This window comes from Numida meleagris, chromosome 13 (assembly GCF_002078875.1).
Source record: "Numida meleagris isolate 19003 breed g44 Domestic line chromosome 13, NumMel1.0, whole genome shotgun sequence".
Classification (NCBI taxonomy): domain Eukaryota; kingdom Metazoa; phylum Chordata; class Aves; order Galliformes; family Numididae; genus Numida; species Numida meleagris.
The window spans coordinates 15,130,620-15,143,150 of NC_034421.1; positions in this window are offsets into that span (position 1 = coordinate 15,130,620).

Here is a 12,531-nt window from a genome sequence, read left to right on the forward strand (position 1 = left end):
TTTGCTCTCTGGTGCTGGTAGGAAGGATGTTTTATTACCTCATTTGGTAGTTCCCATTTCTCCAAGAAAACTGACCATTTGCTGGAATATCCCCCCATTCTCGTGGTCTTTTTCATCCAGTAAAAGCAGCCTCACACCGAAGTGCACAGCGTACCATTCATCCCAGCAAAGATGTCCTCATGAGGCACAAGGTGAAAGACTCTTTGCTATAAATTGCAAACTACTGCAAAAAGCCCTGAGGGGGAAGGAAGGAGAAGAGACATGTCTGATTTGTTAGACCTCTGCAGCAGCTGCCTGACTGTTATTGGCTTGGGGAATTACTGTCAGTGTGCCCAGTTCTCCAGCCAAATGCTTCCAGTGACATCATCCCTACTTACAGAGCTCCTCGCAGAGTTCAGGAGGAACATCTGCACATACCTGTGCAGATACTGTGCACATACCTCCCACCAGCATCTGGCCAGTGCGAGGCAAGCTTTAGCTTGCTCTAGGCAGAGAACAGTATCACTGACTTTAAGCAAAGAAACATTAGCAAGAGACTGGCTTACCAAGGAGTCCTTCACCATCCAGAGCCAGAAGGTCATAGAATCATAGAATCATAGAATTGCTGGTTGAGGTTGGAAAAGACCTTCAAGATCATCAAGTCCAACCACAACCTAACCATACTTCTCTAACAACCCACTGCTAAATCATGTCCCCAAGCACCACATCCAAATGGTTTTTAAACACATTCAGGGATGGTGACTCAACCACCTCCCTGGGGAGCCTGTTCCAGTGCTTAACAACCCTTTCTGGAAAGAAGCTTTTCCTGATATCCAACCTAAACCTCCCCTGGTGCAACTTGAGGCCATTTCCCCTTGTCCTGTCACCTGTCACCAGTGAGAAGAGACCAACCCCACTCTCACTGCAATCACCTTTCAGGTATTTGAAGAGAGCAATGAGGTCTCCCCTCAGTCTCCTCTTCTCCAGACTAAACAGCCCCAGTTCCTTTAGTCGCTCCTCGTAGGGCATATTCTCCAAGCCCTTCACAAGCCTTGTGCCCTTCTTTGGACCTGCTCCAGCACCTCAATGTCCTTTCTGTACTGAGGCGCCCAAAACTGAACACAGTACTTGAGATGGGGTCTCACCAGTGCTGAGTACAGGGGCAGGATGACTTCCCTAGTCCTGCTCACCACACCATTCCTGATCCAAGCCAGGATGCTATTGGCCTTCTTGGCCACCTGGGCACACTGCTGGCTCACATTCAGCCACTGTCCATCAGCACATCAAGGTCCCTTTCCATCAGGCAGCTTTCCAGCCACTCCTCCCCAGGCCTGTAGGGTTGCCTGGGGTTGTTGTGACCAAAGTGCAGGACCCAACACTTGGCCCTATTGAAACTCATACAGTTTACCTTGGCCCATCATTCCAGTCTATCCAGGTCCCTCTGTAAAGCCTTTCTACCCTCTGGCAGATCAGCACTCCTTCCCAACTTGGTGTCATCTGCAAACTTACTGAGGGTGCACTCAATCCCCTCATCAAGATGAATGATCCATCCTCTTCAATAGCTTTATTGATGACCTGGATGAGGGCATTGAGAGCACCCTCATTAAATTTGCAGACGACACCAAGCTGGTAGGAAGTGTCGATCTGCCTGGGGGTAGCAAGGCCCTGCAGAGAGATCTGGACAGGCTGGATCTCTGGGCCTAAGACAATGGGATGAGGTTCAACAAGACCAAGTGCCGAGACCTGCACTTTGGCCACAATAAACCCAGGCTTGTGGCAGAGTGGCTGGAAGATTGCGTGGAAGAAATGGACCTGGGGGTGTTGGTCAATGCTCGGTTGAGCGTGAGCCAGCAGTGTGGCCAGGTGGCCAAGAAGGCCAATGGCATCCTGGCTTGTACCAGAAATAGTGTTGACAGTAGGAATAGGGAAGTAATAGTCCCTCTGTACTCAGCATTGGTGAGGCCCCACCTCAAGTACTGTGTCCAGTTTTGGGCCACTCACTGCAAGAAAGACATTGAGGCCCTGGAGCATGTTCAGAGGAGGGCGACGAAGCTGGTGAGGGGTCTGGAGCACAGGCCTTGTGAGGAGCGGCTGAGGGAGCTGGGATTGTTCAGTCTGGAGAAGAGGAGGCTCAGGGGAGACCTCATCGCTCTCTATAACTACCTGAAGGGAGGTTGTAGTGAGCTGGGGGTCGGCCTCTTCTCTCTTATAACTGGTGACAGGATGAGGGGGAATGGCCTCAAGTTGCGCCAGGGGAGATTTAGGCTGGACATTAGGAAACACTATTTTTCTGAAAGAGTGGTCAGGCACTGGAATGGTCTGCCCAGGGAGGTGGTGGAGTCACCATCCCTGGAGGTGTTCAAGAAACATTTAGATGTTGTGTTGAGAGATGTGGCTTAGTGGGATTATATTGGTGGTAGGTGGATGGATGGACTGGATGACCTTGTAGGTCTTTTCCAACCTAGCTATGATTCTATGATTCTATGATTCTAAGATCATAGATAAAGATGTTGAATAGAAGCGGACCCAGTACTGAGCCCCTGGGGACACCACTCGTGACTGGCCGCCAACTGGATTTAACTCCATTGACCACAACTCTTTGGGCCCTGCCATCCAGCCAGTGTTTCACCCAGCAGAGCGTGTGTCCATCCAAACCATGGGCAGCCAGCTTCTCCACAAGGATGCTGTGGGGGACAGTGTCAAAGGCCTTACTGAAGTCCAGGTAGACCACATCGACAGCCTTACCTTCATCCACTAAGCGGGTCACCTTGTCATAGAATCAAATCAGGTTTGTCAAACAGGATCTACCATTCATAAATCCATGCTCTGGGCCTGATCCCCTGGTTGACCTTTAACTGATCCATGATGGCTCCCGAGATTATCCATTCCATAACCTTCCCTGGCACCGAGGGGCGACTGATAGGTCTATAGGTAACTGATAGGTCAACAGTAACAGCAGCCTAAAGAGGTGCTGCAACTCTCTTCCATCATGGAACAGAATGAGGCACACCAATTCAGTCTAGGTGCCTCTTCTGTTCTTAGCAGAGCAAGGATCCATAGAGGGGGAAGTATCAGACCCTATCTTTCATTGTACATTTAGCTCCAGAAATTCTTTTTTTTTGTGCTGACTGACTGCTGGAGAAGCATTAGGATTAGTGCAGCCAAAACTGTCTTCCCATGAAGATGATCCTACACAGGACTGTGGCAAATCTGGGACAATAAATAATGAAATAAAATAAGTTCTTGGAATACACTGACTCCAGTTGCCCAGAGCAACCAAAGTCCATCTCTTCATCAAGCACATTGGGAACTGAATCGAAAGCCAGGGGAGAAGGGCAAGTGAAAAAGCTGCAAAGAACAGCAGCTAAGTTTGGAAAAGTCCAGTGAAGAAAGCAAGTCTCTGGCAAAAGAGCCTCTCTGCATGAGTTCCTGCTGCTGATCTAAAAGCATACTGGAGAAAGGTGGGAGTGGGAGGAGGCAGGGGGCCATAGATATGCAACAAGGGCAGTGCTGATGCCCTCAGCTTCAAGGACCACCCACCCACAGGACTGGAAACCCTGCAGGTACCTGCTTATCTACCCACTGTCCATCTGTCCATAACTGTCCCTCCACTTCTCCTCTGTCATTCAGCTCTCTCCAAACTGGAAAAGACGTACTTAAAACAGACGCACACTAATGTATCATAAGTTTATACAATGTTCCCCATGCGATGGTAAACTGGTAATCTCCTACAAGCACCTAGGCTGTGTATGTTTCATGCAATACACCAAATGCAGCTACTTGTCTGTATTTTACCCGCACATAATACCTTCAACTATATATTATTGTCTTCTACCAGAGACACAACTGTGATCACTTAGATGTAAAGGCTGTAGAAACAGTCTCTTCCTCAAAAACACAAGCTCAGAAGCAACCTCCTGATTAAACTATCTTGTTTTCAGAGTAGTTGGGTCCCCAGGAACACCTTTAGATACAAACTTGGACTTCTCCAGGGCTTCGGAAAAGACAGAACGTCATCAGAACAGTTTGTTCCTGGGGAGAGCAGCCCTCATGCCAGAGCAGCATCTAGATTTCATTTGCACAAGTCCCCATTCAGTTAAGAGCACCACTGACCACCAATCTATAAACCACGCATCCATGCTCTAAAGACAGTAACAAAGCTTGCAGTGCTTATAAGCCACAAACATTAAATTGTATGTACTGTTTATTTAAAAGCATCACAGGGTTCTCATCTGTGTGATTAACTACCTGCTCCATGCTATAATCAAATGAAAAGCCCGGATCTCTGCAAACCCCAAAACACTTAAAAATGATCAGTAACAGCTAAATGATAACTCTCCAACATTTTATTTTCCATTTTGCCTTTCCATATAGCTTTCTCCCCTACACAGCCCCCAGTGCCCCGCCAAGATGACATAAGTCTTTCCAGGACCTTAAAAGCATTTTCAGACCCATTTTAAGTTTACTAAAGTCACCTTGGTCAATGCGTCTTCCCAGCTTCCTTAGCTGACCACTGCTGAGGATGACTTCACTTCTGGGGGGGATTTGGCATTTTATGTGGATCTCCGCACAGAACGCAAAAAATTACAGAACATCCCACCACTGGGTCCCGATGCTTTGTTACACATGGTGTTAACATCAGCAAGAAAGCAGTGAAACTCTGTTGATGAGAAAGGCTAAACAGCAGCGTTCAAGGTGATATTGCAAGCGTGGCATTTTAACCTCCTTACCACCTTTGATAACAGCCAGGGGAATGCTACGCACGGCTCAGGAGTAAGAAAGAGTCAAACACTACACCTGAGCCCATTTTGGACTACCTTGAGCTGGGATGAGCACAGCAGGCAGAGCAGCAGGCAGCACACCTGGCAAGCAGGGCAGGTAGATGACAACTGCCTTGTGCTTGTCTCCACTGCTGCCAGCATGCCGCTGGCAAGAAATTAGCTGGCCCAGAAAGCCTGTTCAGGGAGGACCTGTGGTGACAGCCCAGCAAGCCCCAGTGCCACTGTTCCTTATATGCCCTCAGACCCACCAACTGATGCACTGCGTCAGCTCTTCATCCATCAAGGCAGTACAGGAGGGAACTATTAGCTCTGTTTGCTCACTCTCATCTTACCTATTCCTCTGGGAAAGTTTTAAGCCTCCTAGCACTTGCCACCAGCTGTCAAGATAATTAGAGCTATTGTTTATTGCAGCAAAGCACTTTGATTGACATCCTTGTAAGAGTGCAGAGATACTGTCCTGTGGCAGAACTGCAGAAAAGCATATTAGTGCCATTAGTTTTGAGGCACATAGAAGAGTGTCAATGTTATTCCTCCTCCCTTACAGTTATTTAACAGATGACAATGCATTTTCTTGGCTTTAGCTTTACCTAAGTAGGTCAGACAGACACTGACTGCTGTTTCTTGGTGTGATGATACAACCAGAAAAGGAAGAAAAAATCCAAGCAAAGCTTGTTAGGAAGATGCATTTAACACATCTTTATAAAGGAACCCAGCACCAGTTTTGGGAAATGTCACTGGAGCCTCAGGAGATTCGCTAGGTTATTACGTCTCAGTATTACACTGTACAAAGCAAGAACATACACAAATGATTTAAAAATAACTTTCCACAGGTCAGCACTGCTCCTTCGTCAGGGTTACATCTGAGCTTTCATGCTTTGTAGCTGTATGAAGCTACTACCCAGCTAATGCTTTGCTATGGCGCAATCTCTCCAAGAGAGGAATAAGAACAACTCTGTGGTAATGAGGACAGCCCTGCTTGCACTAAAAACACGAGATAACAGAACTTGCTTTTATAGCTAGAAAAATAACACTCTAAAAAAGCAGGTTTGGAGTCAACCTTCAGAATCTTCTATAGCTTAGGGATTGCTTAAACCGTGAGAAACCATCAGGTGGTCGTCTTCATCTGGGACAGGTGTGAGTTTACTTCAGTCTCAGCTCTGTTTCCTCCATGCAGAAAATTAATACCTTTCCCAGCATGCAAAAGTGACATGAAAAAATATCACAAATATCTCAGCTCTTCGAAGATAATAATTAGTTAGATAAAGCAGCAAGTGTTTGGTTCCCTTGCAGCATTCTGTCTTTCAACAGATGTTTTCTATTTCTTATACACATTAACAGGGAAATCTGTGTAGAGCATCTGACCTCTCCAGATAAATTGTTCTAAAGTGAACTCTCTGTGAAGCTCCAGCCTGGATGCGTTCTGCCTAAAGGACAGTCTTAAACAACTGCTCTTCTATCACCTTGTCTCCCACTCACTTAGTATAAGGCTTATTAAGGTATATCTCAGGTATTTTCTACCCTAGAAAAGTATGGAGAAAAATATTGAGCTCATCCAGGAGCACCCTTATCCGCAACAAGATTATCTATGTTCGATATGTATTTGCTGTGTATAAAGAAAAATAATTGGTGGGTCTGTGCTGTGCAGATTAGAGATTCTTCAAAGGTTTAAAACCAAAGCTGGCACAAACCCAGAGACACTGTAGTTAGTTAAAAGCCATGAAGTAGGAAGAATTTTAATCAGAGGCACACTGATCCATTCCTAATTAACAGTATGTTGGGGATTCACAGTACAGCAGGGTAACTTTGGGAAGAGATAGGGAAAACAAGACATTACTGGTACACAGGCATTTACTTTTGCTTTATATGTACACTTGGGCTGAGGAAGGAAAACCAAACCCAGGAGATAAAAGAAGCTTCAGAGTTCATTAACACTCCAGCAGTTCGGGGCTCCCCATTTCCTATTCCTCCTCCAGCAGGCACCCAGAGCTCTCCTGTGCAGCACCACAAGCCCTCCACCTCCCCAAGGGATCACAATACCAGGACAGGGCTGACCAGGGGTCCTCCCCCCCCATCAACAGCACCAGGAGCACTCAAGCCCTTGTCCTGCTTGTGCTGAGCTCTTTCTGTAATAAAAACAGAGCGACATTGTAACTAACAATAGCCAAAGCCACTCTAACTAGTAATAGCCAGTCACCCAACACTCTTTACAAAGCAATAAGGACCCAAATCTTCTGCTTAAATCTATCTCCATGCTATGACCTGTGATGCCCTGCCCACATTGAAGGCTGTGGGGTGGCTTGATCCTTTAAAAGGCATTGGGTCACATTGCAAGAGCATCTGCAATTAGCAGCACACATTGGTTTCATGTCTCCCGTGCCCAGGGGAGCCAGCTGTCAGAATAGCTCCATCTCTTCAAATAAAGCTCAGCCCTGCTGTCTAAAGGTCAGTCCTTTTCTAAGCCAGTCTTAAGCACTTCAGGTGGCCCGGCTTTGTGGGCCACTTGCACAAAGAACTCAGCTTCCCTCATCCCTTTGTGATCTGGTGCCACAAAGTGAATAAGGAAGGAAGCTGGAAAGGAGGGCTCAGCAGCACACTGGAGACAGCCTCGGCCCCTAGTCCAACAGCATCGACAGCGCTCCTCCCAGAGCTGAGCCATAAGCACACCTAACATCACCCCCACCAAGCCCCCAGCAGCCTGAAGCACTGTGAGGTGAGTGAGTGCTCGGGTCCAAGACACAGAGAGCACAGGATTTAGGATGGAGGAGTGGGCAGAGCAGGAGTTCAGCAGCCCCAGGTAAATCCACACACCCCTCAGCTTGGCCAAGGCTGTCAGGACCAGAACTCCACAGTTCCTTAGATGCAGATCAAAATTCCCAGAGTCGTCACCTACTGCCTTTGCCACGTCTGCCTGCAGGACAACAGTTCAGAGCAGTGCAGGCAGGAGTGAGTCCTCTGTCCCCAGAAGCCAAGCAATGGGAACACAGGGATCAGGAAGATGGGCTCTGAGGCATTCAGAGGATTTGCTTCTAACTGCTGTTCTGTACCTCACAGATCTGGTGATACAGCAGCACCATTCCCATTTCCCACCTTGCGTATTCAGCTGCTGATAGCATTTGCTCACTTGTCAGCACAGTTCTTTATCAGTTGCCTTTGCCTTATCAACGCAGCACAAGACAGCAGCACACAGAATACCCGAGCTGCTCTGAGCATCCCTGTTCCCCCAGCTGAAGCTGCAGAGCTGAAGCTGAGGCCCCTGCACAGAGGAATCTCTCCCTAGCCTGGCACAACCCCACATTTTACCTCCTATATTTAACAGAAATTCCCTAAGACCTCATTTTCCAAAATTCAGGAAACAAACTTATCTTCTCCTCCGATATAAGCTCCTACTCCCCCTCCAGCCCAGCAGCTCCCTTCTGTTCCTGTTCCATGGCTGGGACAACCCAAGCCCAAGCACTGTGTCCAAGGCAGCAGACGCTGCAGTGCACTGGCACAGCTGGGCCCCCCGAGGACCACAGCAGTGCTCACTGCTGCTCGGCCCACCCTGTCCCTCTGGGTGAGGCACCCCAGCCACCTTGGCAATCCTCTTGCTCCATCAAGAAAACTCATCAGTGTAACATCATGCCACTTCATTAATGTATGACTTCGTGCTATCCAAATTAGCCTTTAATGATTTATGCCAGCACACAATCCCTTCAACAAGATCCTTTGCCACCCTCCCTCAAGGCATCTTGCCTACCTCACTGCTCTCCTAGTTATTACATTGGGTATATACATTGCTTGTTACTAGCCCTGAATAAAACACCCACCTGAGTTAAGCCTGAAGAAAACACCCCTGCTAGGTACTGTAAGGGTGCAAGCTGTAACAGCTCCTCTGGAAGCACCTCGAGGCAGCACAGGGCAGACTTTGAAGCACCACACCTGGCCCCAGATTTGTAGAACCAGGGCAGGTAAACACTTCCACAAAGAAATGTAAGGCAGTTCACTAACTATTGACCCAGCCTCACAACTGGAAGTGTGCAGACACCTAAGGCCAGCTCTGTACCAGGACTGAGCCCAGCAGCAGGAGAACATGCTCTCTTCTGCATCATTTCATGCAGCATAAGCTGGCTTGGGGCAACGAAGCTTCCACTGATTTCTGGGTAGAGGGTCAGGGCTGAATATGAAAAAGCACAATCAAATCCCATGTACTGAGGCATCCTGTAAAGAATATTTCTGTGAGGAAAAATCAGAAAATTAGAAAAGTTTGTGGCTGGGCTTTTTATTCTTTCAATCATGAGCTAATTGAATTAGGTGCAACCTCTCAATGAACTACCGCCTCCCAAAAATGTGCAGCCCTGCTCATGTGTCAAGCACAGAGCATTCATTCTAGTTCAGACCAGACTGATAGGCTCTTAGAGCAGCACTTGCACTTCTCAAGGTCTTTTCATCCATTTCCCATCCCTCTGATCTGAAAACAGACACTATTCAAAAGGAAAAGAGGTAAAAATGGGTCAGCATATCTTAATGTAGAGAATGGGGAACATTTGCATAAAATGAGACTGGAGAGGCTTTCAGCAGCACAGACTGTGTCTGGGTAGATCAAGGTGCTTGCTGAACTGTCTATTTCAGTGTATCACAGCCTAAGTGGAGGAAGACCAGATATTTTTTGAGACAGTGGCCTTGACAAGACCATTATTTCTTTTCTTTTCCCTCAAACACAGACACACATACTGTGCAACACCCTGCTGAGGCTAATGCTGCTGCCAGACACCAAGCCCAGTGCTCCACATGGGAGCTGAACTATTTGTCTCTCCTCGGCATCACCATGGCCACAGTGGGACGAGTGCACGGTCCTGGTAAAGTACCACCTGCTGTCAGACGTTCCACCCTCCAGCAAGTCCCTGGGGATCTCAGTATCAGCTCACTGAACTAAGGGACACGACACCACAGCACATCTCAGTAGCACAGACCAGTGTCCACCACTAGACAGTGGGTTGGGAAGAATTATGTTCAAGTGCATCTTCTGTGTGCTAAAAGAACACCCTCCAGCCCACAGGGAAGCCTGAGATGGGAGGTGTCTTTCCTTGTTCCACAGGGCTGGGAGAAAGCTTTTCACCTAAGGGGATCTAAAGAGGTGGGGTTTCCCTTTGCATTACCTCTCCTAATAAATGATTATACATTAAAAACAGCAGCTTGCAAGAGAATCACTATCCATGCTTCTTGCAAGGCAGCAAAACAAAATGGGCTGGTGACTGATGTTACTCAGTGGATGCCTGGAAGGCTTAGAAAATAAAGACAAGCAGGCAGCACAAGTGCCAGTGCGGAAGAGGATGGGTTAGGAAACTGTCCTCTGGCAAGCTCTCCCCATGTCCCTCCTTCTCAGAAAACACGGTGACAAGAAAACACTCCCAAGTGACACCTCTGTCCCCTGGATCCCCTCTGGGCATCATTACTCTGAATCTCATCCCTAGTAATGCATTCACAGAGAGGAACTGCACAGCAGGCAGGAAAGCTCAGGTGAGCTGGGACAAGGAGGCAACATCCAGCAAGCCCAAATTCACCCTGCAAACAGCAGCCACAGAGCACAGCGTTATGCTCTGCCTCTCCAGCCACTGTCATCAACAGCAGGCAGCATGAAAATGGAGTTCTGATTTCAGTGCTTTTTTTATGCTTCAGAGATTAAATAACCTTTTGGTACAAGGATAGGTCAGTCTGTCTCACCCGTGAGGGGTTCAGCAAAGAGCAAAAAAGGAAGAAAGGATGAACAAACCATGCCCATTATTTTTTCAGCTCATTTCAGATTGTCTCCATCCCCACCTGAGTCTAGCTCCATCCCTTGCAGCTTTCAGTATTTTCCCCACCATCACACATCACTTTTTATCATTCCTGCTATTTGGTTCCTCAAGTTCCCCTCATCTAATCAGTGAAAACTGTATCTGTCTCTGCCTGAAATGAAGTTTCAGTGAACTAGCTCGGAAGAGATGCCAGGAGCATATCTTCCTGCTGATAGGTGAAGTCTGAGAAACTGCCAAATCATGGTTCTGACACCCCATGTGACAGCCTATTCAACACATTAACTGATACTTCACAGCATTAAAGAGATAGCGTAAGTTGCTTTTAAACTGTTCCTGATGCCAAATCTTTCCACATCTTTAACTATAACTGCCAAAACCTTATGCTTGCTCATCTATTGTTATTCTCTGTCGCATGTTTTCTGAATGAGAAGTCGAATAGTGAACATATTCGAACCAATATAATTGTGCACTGACGTCAACAGCAGCAACTGCTCTAAGACATCAGTGGTTTATTTTTTAGGGGAAAATGAGCCTTTTGCACCTTGTTCCATTGGTGCCCTTCTCAAGAAGGGGCAGTGGGATGAGAGTAGGTTTGATAGTGTTGGATCTGACAGCAGGCAAGCCAGCAGGGCAGAGCTCAGAGGGAGCTCCCCCAATAGAGGGAGAAGCCTGAATCAGAGTTGGAAAAGTTTAACCTATGTGTATAATAACGTCATGTTATTAGTATATACTTATAGTATTATAACGGGTAACAGGTTGATGTATTCAAGTGACATATGTAATAACCACCTAAGCTTAGAGTAACATTAGCAGTAACTGTGGGATTTTTACACTGCATTCTGAATCAGCCCCTGGACCTTCCCAGGCAGCTCTGGGACAGCTCAGCTGCACACAGGAGAACAACAGAGTCTCCTTCAGGTCTCCTTGGGTTGCCCAGCTTGATGGCCACCACCACTGCTGCAGGGAGCATCTGTGGGGCAGCTGGGCACAAACACAGCTTTCTAGGTGTGTCAGGGAAGTACACAGACTTGGACAAATCCGGACACAGAAAAGCTTGGCTGTCAGCTTTGCAGCTCATTTCCACCTGGGTTATCAATGCTGAGCTTCCTCCGCATGGATGCTCTGTGTGCTGCTCACCTGCTTCAAGGCTCCCCTTACCATTAGGTCAGCCCCACAGGTACACCCAAAGCATGAGTGCAAGCAGCACCGGAGCCCCTGCACAAGCTACCTGCTTTCCTAGGCTGGGACTACATTCAGGCTCAGAAAATCATTCTTTGTCTCCAGTACATACTGCAGAACACTGAGCCCCACGGACTGACAGGACCTGCATCGCACCGCTGCTGCTGAGTCAGCACAGAGAAGCAGCATTTTTCTTTAAGGCAGGTGCTGCAACAGCAACGGCTGCTGGCTCCCAGCTAGGGATGCTCACAGTGCAGAGCTGCCCAGCTCTGGGCACTGCCCGCAGGACGCAGCGCAGCTGCACAGACCATTCCCAGGACAGAAGCGTGATGCAATTTGCATCCAACTATTGTTCTCATGACAAAAGAATGTTTTGCATATGTTTGTCCTGTATCATAATAGCAACTTCCAATCGTGATCTTCAGTGGTAACAACTTGTTTTAATTAGTTTTGATGGTTAGTCTGAAGCTTTCTTGTGTGCAGCCTATTATTCCTACTCAGCACTATTTTCCCACTAATTTACTCTTTGTTTCTCCAGGGAAATCCCAATGTTAAATATTTACAACCAAAATATCCCCAGAAAGTATTGCTTTCTGCTTCCATAAAACTAGATTTTTCAGTGAATGCTTTGATTAAAATTACATTTTAATAAAAATATTTTTGGAGCAGCTCCTGCCACTCTTTGCGCCTATATCACTGCAAATGTGCCCATGGGAACTTTGGGGGGTTCCGGGTGGCTTGGGCAAGGCGATACTTTATAGCAAAGTCCCTATAACGAGGGAAGAGAAAAAGATAAAAGCCCCGAAGTGCTCCAAATG